Below are 16,341 nucleotides of genomic sequence, written 5' to 3' on the forward strand. Positions count from 1 at the left end.
GGACCGGAACCTTCCGTGTACCTCCCCATACACCCTGAGTTAGAATTCCACTGGAATGCGGAGCGCGGTCAGACGTGACCTCCCTCCACACCTCCTGACAGGAGGCACAGCCTTCTCCACCCCCCACCGCGGTGTGCTGGACTCGCAAATTCCAGAGCAGAGAGGCTGTGGCCATGGAAACCTGGCAGAGCTCAGATTCCCCTGGACGGGGCAGAAGCAGAGCCAGGAAGGGCCCGGCAAGGCCACTGTGGGGGATGGGCAGGCACGATTGTCAGAGGAGGGCCACTGAGGCAGAAGCCCTGGAAGATCAGCCGCTTCCAGAGTTTGGACGAGCCACCTTCCCGGCCGGTGCTTCCCGGCTCTCTGCTCCCTGGATGAGTATTCCAGGTGGGGCTTCTAGAAGCAGGGCTGGGTGCGGTCTAATCCCTGTGGGAGTCCCAAGTGCTGGATGCGTGGTTACAGGGCAGCGATATGGGGCCGCTCAGCTCTCCCTCCAGAGACAGCAGGTGCACAGCCGCCAGCCCCCAGTCCCCAGCAGCACTGCTTACAAGATTTGCTTCAGCTCTTGAGCCAAGGCCACACACCTCCCTGGCAGCTGTGGGCAGTGTCAGAGCAGACAGGGGTAAAAGGGCTCATCCTCTCCAACCCACACTGGACCCATCTATGGCAGCCTTTACTTTGGAGCAACCGCCACTGGCTGAGACTTCCCCCAGCTGCACAAGGATCTGAGCTCCCCTCATCCTCTCCGTCCTCCCCATCCTGCCTGTCCTCCTCGGCCTCCCCCTCCTTTCCCAGGTGCCAGGCCCGTCTCACCATCTGAAAGGGCGGCTCCCCCCCTTCACCATCTGAAAGGGCATGCTCCCTCGCCCTCACCATCTGAAAGGGCGGCTCCCCCCCACCTCACCATCTGAAAGGGCGTGCTCACTCCTCCCTTGCCATCTGAAAGAGCTTCTCCCTACCCCCTCATCATCTGAAAGGGCGGCTCCCCCCTCACCATCTGAAAGGGCGTGCTCCCTCCACCCTCACCATCTGAAAGGGTGTGCTCCCTCCCCCCCACCATCTGAAAGGGCGTGCTCCCTCCCCCCACCATCTGAAAGGGCGTGCTCCCTCTCCCATCACCATCTGAAAGGGCGTGCTCCCTCTCCCTTCACCATCTGAAAGGGTGTGCTCCCTCCCCCCCACCATCTGAAAGGGCGTGCTCCCTCTCCCATCACCATCTGAAAGAGCGTGCTCCCTCCCCCCTCACCATCTGAAAGGTGGCTCCCTCCCCCTCACTATCTGAAAGGGTGGCTCCCTCCCCCCTCACCATCTGAAAGGGTGTGCTCCCTCCCCCATCACCATCTGAAAAGGTGTGCTCCCTCCCCCCTCACCATCTGAAAGGGTGTGCTCCCTCCCCCTCACCATCTGAAAGGGTGTGCTCCCTCACCCCTCACCATCTGAAAGGGTGTGCTCCCTCCCCACTCATCATCTGAAAGGGTGTGCTCCCTCCCCCATCACCATCTGAAAGGGTGTGCTCCCTCCCCCCTCACCATCTGAAAAGGTGTGCTCCCTCCCCCCCACCATCTGAAAGGGTGTGCTCCCTCCCCCCTCACCATCTGAAAGGGTGTGCTCCCTCCCCCATCACCATCTGAAAAGGTGTGCTCCCTCCTCATTCACCATCTGAAAGGGTGTGCTCCCTCCCCCCTCACATCTGAAAGGGTGTGCTCCCTCCCCCTTCATCATCTGAAAGGGTGTGCTCCCTCCCCCCTCACCATCTGAAAGAGTGTGCTCCCTCCCCCCCACCATCTGAAAGGGTGTGCTCCCTCCCCCCTCACCATCTGAAAGGGTGTGCTCCCTCCCCCATCACCATCTGAAAGGGTGTGCTCCCTCCTCCCTCACCATCTGAAAGGGCGGCTCTCTCCCCCCTCACCATCTGAAAGGATGTGCTTCCTCCCCTCTCATCATCTGAAAGGGCGTGCTCCCTCCCCCCTCACCATCTGAAAGGGTGTGCTCCCTCCCCCTCAACATCTGAAAGGGCATGCTCTTTGAGAGCCCAACATCTGAAAGGGCTCTCAACATCTGAAAGCGTGTGCTCCGTCCCCCTCAACATCTGAAAGGGCGTGCTCCCTCCCCCCTCACCATCTGAAAGGGTGTTCTCCCTCCCCCTCACCATCTGAAAGGGTGTGCTCCCTCCCCCTCAACATCTGAAAGGGCGTGCTCACTCCCCCTCACCATCTGAAAGGGCGTGCTCCCTCCCCCTCAACATCTGAAAGGGTGTGCTCCCTCCCCCTCAACATCTGAAAGGGCGTGCTCCCTCTCCCTCACCATCTGAAAGGGCGTGCTCCCTCCCCCTCAACATCTGAAAAGGCGTGCTCCCTCCCCCTCACCTGCCACCCTTCCCTTTGTCTCCCACAAGCGTCTCCCCCAGGATGCCTCCCCGTCTCAGCATCTACCTCCCAGAACACCCAAACCATCGTCATTTGGATGAATAAATGAAAGAACACGTGAACAAACATACCTCAGTCAGTGTTGGCCAACGCGTCAAATCGTGTTTTCCTAACATCTTCAGATCTCAGGGGACAAATTTCAGTAGAAGGAACCCCCGGCCTTGGGGGAGCAAGAAAACCAGCAGGGAGGCCATGGGAACGCAGAGGAATCCAGCTGCCGAGAAATCAGAGCCTGGCACAAAGATTAAGGTACTGATACTCAGTAGGAGAAGCACAGCCTGGGAGAGCAAGGGGAAAGGGGAAGGGAGCAGGACCAGGAAAGAGGCGAGGTGATGCGTGTGACCTGCACTGGCACCACGAGATGTGAGTGGGAGACAAAGCAGAGGTGCTTGCTCAGCAAGGGTTGGGGAAGCTTCTCTGGGGCCTGTGTGGAGGGCACAGGTATGGTGGTGCCCACCAAGAGAAAGAGGGGGGCACTCAAGGGGCTGAGAAGGTGCACAAAGACTGGATCCCAATATCCTGTCCTGGAGACAGGAGGGGCTCGGCCGCATTGAAGCTGGGTGCCCTGGGGCGAGTCACCCTGCCTCTCTGAGCCCCATCTGCAATGTGGCTGCATAGAGCCTTCCCAAGGGGTGGATCAGTTTCCCAAGGCTGCTGCAGCCAATTTCACACACGGAGAAGGTGCACACAGCCCCACAGGTGTGATAACTCCATTGTTTCTCTGGGTAAAAGACTGGGGCTGAGACCTGCGTCCACCAGGACTGTGTTGTGGACCAGCAGGGATGGCAGCTCAAGGAAACCAGGCCCAGGCTGGTGCTTTCAGGGTTGGTCCATCCCCCAGGATCCCAAGGGAGTGTGTGTCACCGGCAACAGTGGCCATGGATGTGTGGCCCTGCCATCCTCAGATGCCAGCTCTGGCGCGTGGCCTGGATGCTGTGCCTGGTGACCGTTTTCATGGCAGTCACTCATCATCTCCCCTGCTGTCTGCTCCCCGCACGTGAAGGGTGGATGCCCAACAGGGCTGGGCAGAAGACAGCTCGTGGGGACCTCCTTCTGGCTCACGTACCTGGACACGAGCACAGGAGGACAGACACCGACTGAGGCTTGAGAACGGCGGCTCCATCCTGCTGGCCCAGTGGGACTCCCCGGTCTCATGACACCCTCCATGACCATCAGCCTCGCCCTCCAAGCTCCAGGCTCCTTATCTGCAAAATGGGGCTCATCTTGGTCCCACGGGGTGCGGCTCAGATGAACTGAAGAATGCAAAGGTTTCTGGCACAGCGTCCAGCACATGGTGGGCCCCATGGGAGAGCTGGCCGTTGTTATCATGAACACTTTGGGATCCCTTCCAGTGTCCTGCAGGAGCGTGGCCTGCGTGGCATCTGGGGTGGCTTGGCAGCCAGTGTCGGGGGTCACAGAACAGCAAGCCCGTCCAAGGAGGGGCAGTCTGCCCTGGGAACGCCTGGGACCTCTGAGGAAGGCCTTGGGCTCCAGCAGACAGGGGAGAGGCCCAGAGGGAGCTGGGGCAGACGGGGCCAGCGGGCTGAGGGCGGCCCCTACAGTTCAGCAGGAGGAGTGGGTGAGGGGCTGCAGTGACCAGGCAGTGGGGCCACTACAGGCTGTGATGAGCCACCCAGCACCAAGTGCACCCAGACATGCCCAGAGGCCCGCGAGGACCCACAGCCAGGCCCATCCCTATCCACGCCAGCAGCGCTCCTCACCCGACACCTCATTCTTCTTGTGTCCTGCGGCCGCTGCCACACAGGGCTTCCTGGCGCTGAGGCTTACTCTGTAAATAGGAAGGTAAATCATGGAGCTGCCATTTAACACACTCAGTGAAGCAGGCTGGGAGGGCAGCTCACTCCCCTCGCCTATTCCTCTTCCCCGAGATTTCAGAACTCATCTCTGGAATTATCCTAATTATGTTAGCCAAGACTTAAGGCTTCAGACAACAATGAGTCCAAGCCTGCCCCAGTCTGTCAGCGTTCTGGGGGAGCTGGACCTGCACACTCCCATCTGGGGGACGGGGAGGAGGGGGGCTGCAGGAGGGGAAAAGGGGAGGAGAGGGAGGAGACCCCTCCTCCCAGCCTGGGCTGGCCATGAACACATGTTCCCTTGTCGAATGTGCATGCACCCTGTGGGGTGGGTGCTATTATTGTCCCACTGTAGAGTTGAGGACAGGTGGCTCAGAGAGACGAAGCCACGTCCCCAAGGTCACACGGCTTGGACTCAGTGCAGCAGAGATCGAAGTCCTGGTCCTTCTGACTTCCAAGCAGCAGACAGCCCTGAGGCATCCCAGAAATTAGCTCAAAGTTCTGCAACTGGGTTAGGAAATCATCACCATGCAAACCGTGGAGTGGGGAACTTGGTTGAATAAAATTCAGGTCAGGACGGCTGGAGGCCTCTGGGCCTCCTCCCCTGGATGAGCACACTGGTGCTCCGGACGAGGCTGAGTCCGCAAGCCTTCGGTAGAGGATTCTGACTGCTTCTGGGTGTCTGGGGTGTGTAGTCCTGACCATGACCTGCAGGAAGCTTGTCCCCCTGCCAGGAGGGCTCCATTGGCCCTGGCCCAGGTCCTCGATGGGTTTTCACAGTACCTGCAACTCCCCTCACCCACTCCAGGACAGCCAGAACAACCCCAAACAGAGACCGCTTATTAATTTGAGCCCTTCTCACCTCCTGCTCCCCCCAAAATGCATCCAGACCTGGGAAGGTTGTGGGAAGGGGCCTCCTTTTCACAGTCCTCCAGGTACCTCTTAGCACAAAACAGCATTTTTGGGTGCAGCCTTGCTCCTAGACCGTGGTGTGGACAATCGGCCAAGAGTGCAGGACCCCTCCCTAAACAAGCCCCATGATGGAGGTAGTCCTGAACATGTTGCTCCTGTTGAATCATCACCCCTAGCCCAGCACCAGGCACTGCAGGCCTCAGCACTTCCTCACTGAATAAATATCATGGAAGGAAACCCTAAGACCTGAGTGGAAACCGCTTGTATATGTCAGAGCAGGCATTTCTAGGATCCCTCCATTTCCATCCTACAATTCAATGACTGCCACAACCCCCCATCCCCCATAGCTGATTCTAGCAGCGAAACCCTTGGAATCCTTGTCCCAGTGGGAGTCCCATGCCACACATTCACAGAGGGCTCCCACGGCCAAAGTCTGGATATGAATTAGGATCCAAGAGCGTGATGTGATGAGCAGTTCTGAGGCCCGGATCTTTGTTTTCACCTTTGAGCATGTGAATCATGTAAGTCCGGGCAGCCTGGAGACATGCTGGCATGCCTGGGACCTGAGCTGGTCTGAGGTGGAGCAGGTGGGTGTCTGATAAATCCTATATGCCTGAATGTATGAGTGGATGGGTGAGGGGATGTACAGGTGGGTGGGTGGGTATGTAGCCTGGGGAATGATTGTGCAAGGCTGGGAGAGTGGATTGTGGTTGAATAATTGGATGGAGGGCTGGATGGATGGATGGATGGATAGGTGGGTAGATGGACGGATAGATAGATAGATGGGTGGATGGGTGAATAGGTGGGTGGATGGAAAGCTGGATGGGTGGGTGGAAAGTTGGGTAGGTGGGTGGATAGATGGGTAGGTGGGTGGATGGATGAGTGGATGGGTGAATGGATGGATAGATGGATAGATGAATGAGTGGATGGATGGATAAGTGGGTAGATGGATGAATGGATGGAAGGATAGATGGATAGATAGATGGGTGGATGGGTGTATAGACAGGTGGATGGAAAGGTAGTGGGTGGGTGGATGGATGGGTGGGTGGGTGAATGGATGGATAGATGAATGGGTGGATGAATGGATGAATGCATGGAAGGATGGATGGTGGATGCTGGATGGGTGGATGATTGGATGGGTGAATGGATAGATGGACAGTGGATAGGTGGATGATTGGATAGGTAGGTGGCTGAGTAGGTAAGTACATAGAATGGTATATCGGTTGTGGATGGTGGGTGGAGGGGGAATGTCAATAGCTTACATAAGCTTTTCTTTTTTTTTTTTAGAGATGGGGTCTTGCTGTGTTGCCCAGGCTGGAGTGCAGTGGCTCAATCATAGCTCACCGCAGCCTCAAACTCCTGGACTCAGGCAATCCTCCAGCTTCAGCTTTCCAAGTAGCTAGGACCACTGCATGCCACAATACCTGACTTTTTTTTTTTTTTAGAGGTTGCGGTTTTGCTGTGTTTCCCACCCTGGTCTTGAACTCTTGGCCTCAAATGATCCTCCTGTCTCAGCCTCCCAGAGTGCTGGAATTACAGGCATGAGACACATGCCCAATCTGCACACGATTTTCATATTCTTAAAACAACAGAAGGCTAGGCTCTGTGGCTCACGCCTGTAATTCCAGCACTTTGGGAGGCCGAGGAAGGTGGATCACGAGGTCAGGAGATCGAGACCATCCTAGCTAACATGATGAAACCCTGTCTCTACTACAAATACAAAAAATTAGCCGGGCGTGATGGTGGGCGCCTGTAGTCCCACCTACTCAGGAGGCTGAGGCAGGAGAATGGCGTGAACCTGGGAGGCAGAGGTTGCAGTGAGCCGAGATCGCGCCACTGCACTCCAGCCTGGGTGACAGAGTGAGACTCCGTCTCAAACAACAAGAACAAAATCTAGGGAGTAACTTGAGGGAAGGGGTTGTAGCATCAAAATGGTGGTGGTGGAGGCTTGAACAGCCTGGGCTTCATGAGTAATGGAGAGCACAGTGGCAGTGCAGTGACCCAAGAAACCACTGGCACATGGACCCAAGAAGGGGCTGAGAGGCCTGCGGCCCAGCCAGCTGCCACCAGCCCTGGATGAGGTCCTTGGAGGGTGCAGTCCCGGCACGAGGGTTGGGCATGGCTCCCCTGACTGCCTGGTGTCCTGCTGGGGCACACAGGGATGCTGGAGGCTCCATCCCAAGTTTGAGATCACGGGGTCAGAGGCTCCAGGCAGCACCTGTGACATCCTGCACTGAGTCTTGCAGAATGGGCTGAGATGCAGGTGGTGAGGGGAAACTGGTGGGCCGGGTGCTCGAGAGTGAAGGTGGGCTGGGCCTGTTGGTCCCTCCCTGGTGTGAACCCCTGCGGACCTCCATCCCTTCGGTGCTGGTGGTTTCATTCACTTGCTCTGCAGTGAAGCCAGTACGGACAGGGAGATGTCATCTTCCCCTTTAAAGAAGAGGAACCAAGTCCCAGGAGGACAGAAAGGCTTCTGGGGGCCCTCCCACCCTGCAGAGGCCAGAGGCAGCCCCGGCCCCCTGGCCACCTCCCCGCTCTGTCTCCACGATGGTTTCAGGAGGAAGTGGGCGTCCGCAGAGGCAGCCAGATGGCCCTTGGCTTGGCTGTCCCCATCTCCAGCCCCCGGTCCCCTGGGGCCAGACTCTATTTCGGGAGTGAGAAAGGAGAGAGGCGGGGGAACCACAGGCTCCCCAAGGGCCTGCTGCCTCGCAGGAGTCATCCAAAATATTCCTGCCATGCAGCCCAGAGCAGATGGAGCCAGTGTGCAGCCAGCAGAGCCCCCAGCACAGTGGCTGGAGGAGGGAGGGTGCGTGGTGGTGGGGTCTTGTGGGGAGAGCCTGGACTGGGAGCCAGAGGCCTGGGTACAAAGCCCCCAGCTTCAGTGTGCTCTGAGAGAATAGGCAGAAGTACCTCCCGTAGGCCTCGCTCTTAGCTCCTAAATTGGCTCACGCTGGCCACAGCTCACACTTGAGGCCCCACAGCAGGCACTCGACTGCAGGCCACCCCTGTGTGCAGGAACTACCGTCGGCCAGGACCTGAGTTGGGTGGATCTGATCACCCCATCTCCAGACACGCTGCACTCGCAGCCTCAGCTCTCTGCCCTCTGCTCTTCTGCCCGGAATGACCAGAACCGCCCTGGACACACCCCTCCTCCACTGGCACTTACTGCTCCCAGACCCTCCAGCCTCCTCCAGAACCCCCTCCACAGATATTCCAGATGTCGCGGTCCTGGAGCCTTGGACCCCCTCGGCCTGACACACTGTTGAGTGAGGAAGAGGGTTGGGTGGGTGGGGACTTGGCTGAGCTTCCAGGTCCTGCAGCCTCTGGGGAATGTCCAGGGTGTGGATGGGCCTGAAACTCCAGGCTGTAGCCAGCGCTGGGACGGAGGGAGGCAGGCGCACAGGGAGCAGAGGCTGGGGACACAGCTGACCAACCCTGTAAGTATGGACAGAGGAAGAGGTGCTGGAAACAGATTGAGAAGGAAGGGAGGGAGTGGCCAGGGAGGGACTCTGCAGCAGCAACTCAGTGTCCTGCATCTTCATGGCGGCAGAGGCCCCATGCCCAGAGGAGCAGCGGCCGAGGCCCCATGCCCAGAGGAGCAGCAGCAGAGGAAGCTGGGTATGGCTTGGGGGGTGCAGTCCCCCCGATCACTGGGGCCATTTGTGCTGAGACCAGTGCACTGCCACGGCCCCTGAGTCCAGCACATCCTCGCACCATGTGTCCCCGGACCGTGGTCCACCCCAGCCACCAGCACCCAAGCTCTCCTAACCGGGCAGGAGATAAGGATGTGCCAGATGAGGAAACTGAGGCCAGGGCAGGTGGTGCCGACCTCACTCCAGAGTAGGCATGGACATGGGACCCAGAGTGCCCTCAGGCACCATGTTGGGAGCTGGATGGGCATTGAGGGTGAGGCGGGACCCCTTTCTGAAGGAGGGACCTGGTGTCTGCTCCTGTACCCTGTGGTGGGTGCCCACCATCTCCCCAGCCCACACTTTCCTTGGACGGCCCCTCAGTGACCCACTTTCTCCCCAAAATGGGCTGGATCTGCCTCTAGGTGTTTTCTGTCTCGGGCCCAGGCTTTCCTGACACCGGCTGGTGCCATCCAAGCCTCCTGCAGGGTCAGCAGATTTGCAAACCACAGGTTTCTCCAATTTCTGTGGAGAAAAAACAAAAAAGGAAAAAAGAAATAAGGAAATAATTTTCCAAAGTATTATGTTTCTTCCCAATCGATCAAGGCCACCAGGCCTGGCAATGGCCCCAGACTTGTCGAGCAACAGAGCTTGGTGGCACCCCGGGATGGGCTGGGGAGGTTTGGGTGTCCAGCATGGGGAGTAGTTCCTACCCGGGGCCACTGCCAGTACGGGAGCATCTCCAGAAGCTGCCAGGAGGGATCTGGCCCAGTGAGGTGGGCGGGGAAGCTCGTGTCTACCCCTGCACAGAGGGCAGGGCCCCTGTCTTCACAGGGTGGGGAGGGATCACTGCTTTTCAGATATGAAGCTGGGGTCTGGAGGCCTCTCTAAACCAGCTCGGTGGCCACCGTCAAAGTTCCTTCCCTTTGACCAGAGTTTCCGGAGCCTGTTAGGGGACCAGCCCCAGCAACCCTGCCCCACCCTGACTCCTCACAGGCCCAGGTCCTGCACCACCAGTGTCAGGGACGGGCAGTCAGGGCCCACAGCTTTTCAGGAAGGGAAAGACACGTGAGGAACCTGGTGTCCATGAGGCCCCTTGGTTTGGGGCAGGGCCATGAGGCTCCCAGCCCGGCATGGGGCCCACCTGTGCTGAGGACCTGACAGAAGGTCGCTGGCCATCCTTCAGGGACACGGTGGAGTACACAGTCATGACAGCATGGCTGTCAAACCCTATCTGCCTGACTCACCACGGGCTGTTCGGCCGGAATCCCAGCGGGCAGGCGGGGCAGGGCTGCACCTGACAGCCCTCCCTCGTGCGGTCTCTGAGCACACCCACCTGCCCCTCGGTGCCCACTGAGCTCTGGCTTTCTTTGGTCCTGTTCTGGTTCAGCCAGGAACAGGACCTCCGCCCCATGAGTCATCCCCATTACAGAAGCCTCGCCACCCCTCCGTGTCCCGCTCCTTCCTCTGGGCACTCATCTGTCCCTACCCTGTCCCCCAATGTGGGGAGAGGCACCTGCCCACATGGCCCTGGGAGGACAGTAGTGCCAGCAGCTGGTGAGGTCACATCTCCACGGCCCGTGACTGCTGCTCTCACTGACCTGGCATCGGCCGCTGCCAGCAGCCACTCTTGGGCTCCACCCAGGACCCCTCTGATACTGGGGACTACAGGGCTGGAGTGCCCAGGGTCCTGGACCTGCTCCCCTCAGCAGGTGGGCTCTGCACCTCCACATCTCAGCATCACTGGACAGGCTCTGAGGGGTCCTGTGGGACCCTGTGGGCACCTTCCTCTGCATCGTGGTCAAGGAGCCTCACCTCGCCTGCCGCAGCCCACAGGGCACAGGGAGGTGCCAGGCAGTACGGGAGCCCACCACTGCTCCTCACACTCCCCAGGCCATGCACCATCACCTGGCCCTTCCCTAGGGCCTGATGGGCAGAGAAGGCCCATTGCTTCTTCAGAAGCATCCCAAAGTGGGAACTCCAATCTGGTGACCCTTCCGTAGAGGAAGCAGGGAGGGAGGCTGGGCCCTCTGCTGCCCCAGGCAGCCTCCCTGGGCTCCCGCCTGTCTTTGTTTCTAAGGCTCTTGTATGCTTCCCAGTGGACATTTAGGTTCCTCCAGAGACAGACAGACTAGAATCGGGCTCCCCCTGGATTTAACCTTGCAGAATCCAATCACTGTGAGTGGTGGGAGTCACTGTAAGCTCTCCTCACCGGGGTTCCTGCAGCTCCTACCCACCAATGGACACACGGGCAGAGAGGCAGTCCTTGGTCATAGCTTAAAGCTCTGTGTCCTGTGGAGGTGGTTTCAACTGTCACCATCTTCATTGCTATACCTATTATCCCACAGACACAAACTCTTAGTAAATGCATGGCTACCTGCAGCATTTGGCCTGTGCCCACCTGTGGGAAGATGGTCTCAACTCACCTTGGTTCCCAAGCACCAGATATGTCACAGAATTAAGGAAGGAAGCACAGATCTTCCAGTGCTTATGATCAGGCCCCAACCTGACAACTGAGGTTTGGACCTGAGGGCAGAAGAGGGTGGGGTTGTCAAAGGCTGTGATCTCCCGGGAGATGCCCCAGCTAGGGCTGAAATAGACATTTCACAGCCACCTGGCTTCTTGCACCCCAAGGACTTTCTCTCTGAGCTCCCTGCGCTGACCAGCAATGATGCAACTGTGCCACTGGGCCAGGATGTATGTGCTTGTATATGCATGGGTATGCAATGTATATGCACCCTACACCTTGACGTGTTCCCTAAAAGGTGGAAGAATGGCCAAAAGTAAAAGAGAGAGAAGGAGAGGAGAGGAGAGGAGAGGAAAAGAGAGGAAAGGAAAGGAAAGGAAAGGAAAGGAAAGGAAAGGAAAGGAAAGGAAAGGAAAGGAAAGGAAAGGAAAGGAAAGGAAAGGAAAGGAAAGGAAAGGAAAGGAAAGGAAAGGAAAGGAAAGGAAAGGAAAGGAAAGGAAAGGAAAGGAAAGGAAAGGAAAGGAAAGGGAAAGAAAGGAAAGGGAAAGGAAAGGTTGTATACAGATCTCTCTATATATATTTTATATTTATCTACACACACTGAGAAAGAGCCAGAGATTTACAGATATTTATTTCTACTGTCTCTATCTATATCTTATTTACATGTACTTATATCTTTAGACAGATGGTAGGTAGCTAGATAGATGATTGATTGATAGATAGATAGATAGACAGATAGATAGATAGATAGATAACAGATAGATAGATGGTAGAGATAGATTGACTGATATTAGATATGTAGAAAGATAGAAGATACACAGCTAGAGACAGTAGATAGATAATAGCTAGATAGATAATAGAAGATAGTTAGATCATAGATAATAGATAGATGATGATAGATAATGATAGAAGATAGATTGATGATAGATAATATACATTGATAGATAGATAATGATGAGAGATAGATAATATAGATAGGTAGATAGATAATATAAATGGGTAGATAGATAATAGATAATATAGATAGATGATAGATAGATAGATGATAGATGATTGATAGATAGATGATAGATAGATAGATGACTGATAGATAGATGATAGATAGATAGATGACTGATAGATAGATAGATGATAGATTAACAAGGTGTGTCCACACCCTGACCCCTGAGCTGGTGAACGTGCCCTCACATGGCCGAGGCTGTGAGGAGGCTCACATCTCACGCTGGACACGGGACCGCTTTGCTACCCTCGGAGCTGCTCTAGTTCACAGCAGCCCACCAGACAGAGGGAAGCTGCCGCACCTGGGGCCTCTAAACTAGTGGAGAGGGCAGGTCGAGACAAGAGGGACACGTGGAGAAAAGAGGGCATTGTGTAGACGCTTCTCTGTGCTATGGAGGAAAATGAAACAGGAAGGGGCTGAGAGGTGTGGCGTGGGGGCCGTCGCTTACAAAAGGTGCTCAAAAGAGGTCACATTAGAGGGGGGTGTGGGAAAGGGGTTGGCCGCACTTTTCTGGGGACCGCCTTCCCAGCAGGGGGAAGCAAGAGCGTGGATGTGGCGCGTCAGGTGGGAGCTGCTTCCAGGCCCCACCTCCAGTCCAGGCCCCGTGGTGGCGAGACTGGAAGGACCCAAGCCCTGTCCCAGCCATCCCATTGTCAGCCACACAGCCTGAGGCTTGACGTGGAGCCTGCTGGCTGCCCATGAGCCAAGACCAGCTGGAGGGTCCCCCCCAGAGGCTGTTTCAATAACCCAGTGGAAAGGCGCCGGGCTGGGACCCACACGGCCGGCCATGGAGGCAGCGAGAAGCTGCAGGGAGCAGGGTGGTCGGGAGCTCAGCGGTGGATGTGAGGAGTCTCAGGGCTTGTCCCACATGCCATAGAGCTGCCAGGCAGGCAGATTTGAGATTCCAGCTTTCAGGGGAGCTCCAGGTGGAAACTAGAAACTGGAGCTTACAGAAAAGAGCTCTTACTTTAAGCCGTGAGACTGGGCAGAGAGCTGAGGGAAGGAGGGGTGGAGGAGGAGGACAGGTGAGGCTGGCCTCCTGGGTCCCTCCAATACCGAGTGTTCCAGATGAGATGCCCGCGAAGGTGACCTGGAGGAGCAGCTGGGAGAAGGAGAACTTGGAGGGCGAAGTCAGGCACACAGAAGAAGGGCTTGGACCTGCTGAGGCTCAGGCCCGACGGGGACCGGGTTTAGCCGGGCGTGGAGATGGGAGGTCCTCGGGTCAGGACCAGGGTGGTCAGCTGCAGGGGAGGGAGGAGCGCCCGGGGAACGGAGCCCAGCGAAACAGCTGCCTTGAAAGAGCTGTGCTCAAGAGCCACGGACGGGAGGGCTGCTGACAAAGGCACCGGGTGACCACAGTGGCTCCCATTTGGTTTTGTCTTTTGACTGAGGGGAAATTCCCCTCAATGTAATACGAACAATGTAAAATTCCCCATAATGCACTATGAACAATTTTCTAGTGTACAAGTCGGTGGCATTTAGTGCATTCGAGGGGTGGGCAACTCCCACCTCTATTCTGTTCTGAAGCATTTTCTTCTCCCCAGAAGGAGACCCCAACCCCACCAAGCAGTCACGCCCCATCTCCCCGCAGCCTCCGGCAACCACCAATCTGCTTTCTGACTGTGGATTCCCCTGTTCTGGACCTTCCATGGAGGTGGAATCTGTGATATGCGGCCTTTTGTGACGGCTCCTCTCACTCAGTGCAGGGCCTCAGGCTCCCTCCCTGCCTCAGGGGGAAGGGGTTGAATTTCCTTCCTGGAGGTGACTGCCACCCCTCCCTGCTCTCCCTGCTGCAGCGGGCAGATTTCCTTCCTGGAGGTGACCACCGTCCCTCCCTGCTGTCCCTGCTGCAGCGGGCGGATTTCTACCTGGAGGTGGCCGCCACCCCTCCCTGCTGTCCCTGCTGCAGCGGGCAGATTTCTACCTGGAGGTGGCCGCCGTCCCTCCCTGCTGGGCCTGCTGCAGCGGGCAGATTTCTACCTAGAGGTGGCCGCCGTCCCTCCCTGCTGTCCCTGCTGCAGCGGGCGGATTTCCTTCCTGGTGGTGGCCGCCGTCCCACCGCACAGATAGGCAATGTTTCTCAGTCTGCTCACCTGCTGAGAGCCACGAATCGTTTCTCTCCTGTGGTTACTGTGAGTGGTGCTGCTGTGAATTGCGTGGACGAACACCTGCTTAGGTCCCTGCCTTGCACTCCCTGGGGTGTCTGCCGTGCAGTGCGGTGGCCAGGTGGGACAGGGTTTCGGAGATGAAAGCACCGACAGCTTGTCTGGGGAGGAGAAAGGTCTGGGAGAGAGGAAAGTCCAAGGGTGCAGCAGAGAGAGGCAAGCCCAGCGGGTGGGGGACCAGGGTCGGGGCACAGTGCAGAGGGCTGCAGCAGAGGCAGAAGTGTGGTGGCGTGGTGGGGAGGATGGTTAGGAGGGCTGAATGCCTTTCCCAGCCTTCTCCATCCCACTCTGACCCAGCTGCTCCCTTGCCCACACCTGTGGCTGGATCTGGAGAAGGGAGGCCCCCACAAGTGGAATGGGTCGGGGTCCTTCCAGTGCCCTCCCAGCGCCCGGCGGCTCCTCCCATAAGCAGCGCTTCCTCCAGGACCCTCCCTCCTGCCCCCTCCCCTTTTCCTCCCACCTGACTGCTCCCTTTCCGCCAGCAGCCCGGGGCACTGGGGCTTCATCCCTGGGGCTCCCTGCTCTGCCCACAGCTTTGTGAATACCCTGTTCAACGCTCTTCTCACGTTCAAGCGACCCACTCTGAATGTGCCCTCCCACCAGGTCCAGCGGAGGTGGTGAGACTGGGAGAGAGGGAGAGGCATCGGGGTGTTCATGCTGCACACAGAGTAAATGGACCAGGAAATGAGGCTGGAGGCCCAAGGCGTGAGGGAGCAGGGGCAGAGGATAGGTGGTTTTGCCAGGTTTGGAGTTCAGCTGGCTCAGCAAAGTGAGAGGGGTGAGGGAGAGGCCAGTGAGTGCAGGGAGAGGCAACTGACTGGGACTCTGAGCCGAGGAGGAGACAGTGAGAAGCTGGGGGGTTGGGGGCATTCACCTTGAAGTGGGGGACCAGGATGTGCTGTAGAGCTGGGAGGTGGGGACTCAGCGGTGCTCCCCGAAACATAGGCTGAGAACCCCAACAGTTACAGTGGTGTCCTGGGAGTCAGTGAGATACTGACTTAGGGTGGAGGACACATCTCTGGATGAGGGATGGTCAAGGAATGCCAGGAGGACCGTCCTGTGGACATCACAGTCACCGACCCTGGGGCTGCAGCCCGCCGGCTGCTAAACACCGTGGAGAGACAGGGCAGCCCCGGAGAGCTGGTTGGACATTTATAGCAGAGGGACCACGTGTTTCATCCCCTAGTTGGCACCTGCCAACTTGGAGCTTTAGGTTGGAGAAAGGGGGCTTCCCCACCAAGAAGGTCATGTGATTGGACATCTTCGCACCTGGGGCAGAGATCATAACCCCAGGGCAATTCCACTCATTTATGGGAGAAAAGTCTCCCTCCCTCACCTCAGGAGGCTCCCACTCCACCCACGCAGAATAGCAATTAAGAGTCCAGCCAGGAAAAAGAGAAATAATTAATATTTTCTCCAAAGCAGAGTTCCTTGTTTGAAGAGCTAAATAATACAGAGACAGCTTAACTGCTACCCAGCAAAATAAATTCTCTCTGGTTCTAATCTGCTCATGTCTGTTTCTTTAATCAGCACTATTAGGAGACATTTCTGAGAGCTTCAATGTGGGGTTGTGCTGGGTTTTTGATCTGCCAGAAATGATGATCAAGATGATTATACGCCCACATGAGAGGCGCCGGAGCGGAGGGGCATCCTGGCTTCACAGTCCGCAGGGCTGGAGGCAGTGCCGGCCGTGGGCACTGACTGGCCTGGTCCTCCCAGCAAGTTCCTTCGTGTTTCTGTGCCTCGTCTGTAAAATGCAGATTCCACTAATAATCTTTCTCTAAGTGGTTATGGGAAGTAAGTGGCTTTTGACACGCAGAGGTGACAGAAATAGCGATCTTTACTGCTGTCTGTTCGTAGCAAGCGCTGGGTCTAAGCACCTTACATTCACTTGTTAGCTGAACCCCTGCAAAACCCCTACCGCTGGA

The 16,341-nt window shown here is 57.1% G+C and overlaps 1 protein-coding gene across 11 annotated transcripts in view; it reads left to right on the forward strand.

Annotated features, from left to right (window-relative positions):
• Positions 1-16,341, forward strand: part of LRPAP1 (LDL receptor related protein associated protein 1) — a 768,843-nt gene that overhangs the window by 546,700 nt on the left and 205,802 nt on the right. Inside the window, exon 1 of one of the 11 annotated variants that reach the window (XM_050792160.1) lies at positions 3,958-3,961. The exons of 9 other annotated variants lie outside the window; for them this stretch is intronic. The gene's annotated coding sequence lies outside the window, so the exon portion shown is untranslated. Of the gene's footprint in view, positions 1-3,957; positions 3,962-4,451; positions 4,456-16,341 lie in introns of those variants that run through there. One more of the 11 variants, XM_050792150.1, reaches the window with a different exon arrangement.

The sequence above is a fragment of the Macaca thibetana genome, chromosome 5, assembly GCF_024542745.1.
Source record: "Macaca thibetana thibetana isolate TM-01 chromosome 5, ASM2454274v1, whole genome shotgun sequence".
NCBI classification, from domain to species: domain Eukaryota; kingdom Metazoa; phylum Chordata; class Mammalia; order Primates; family Cercopithecidae; genus Macaca; species Macaca thibetana.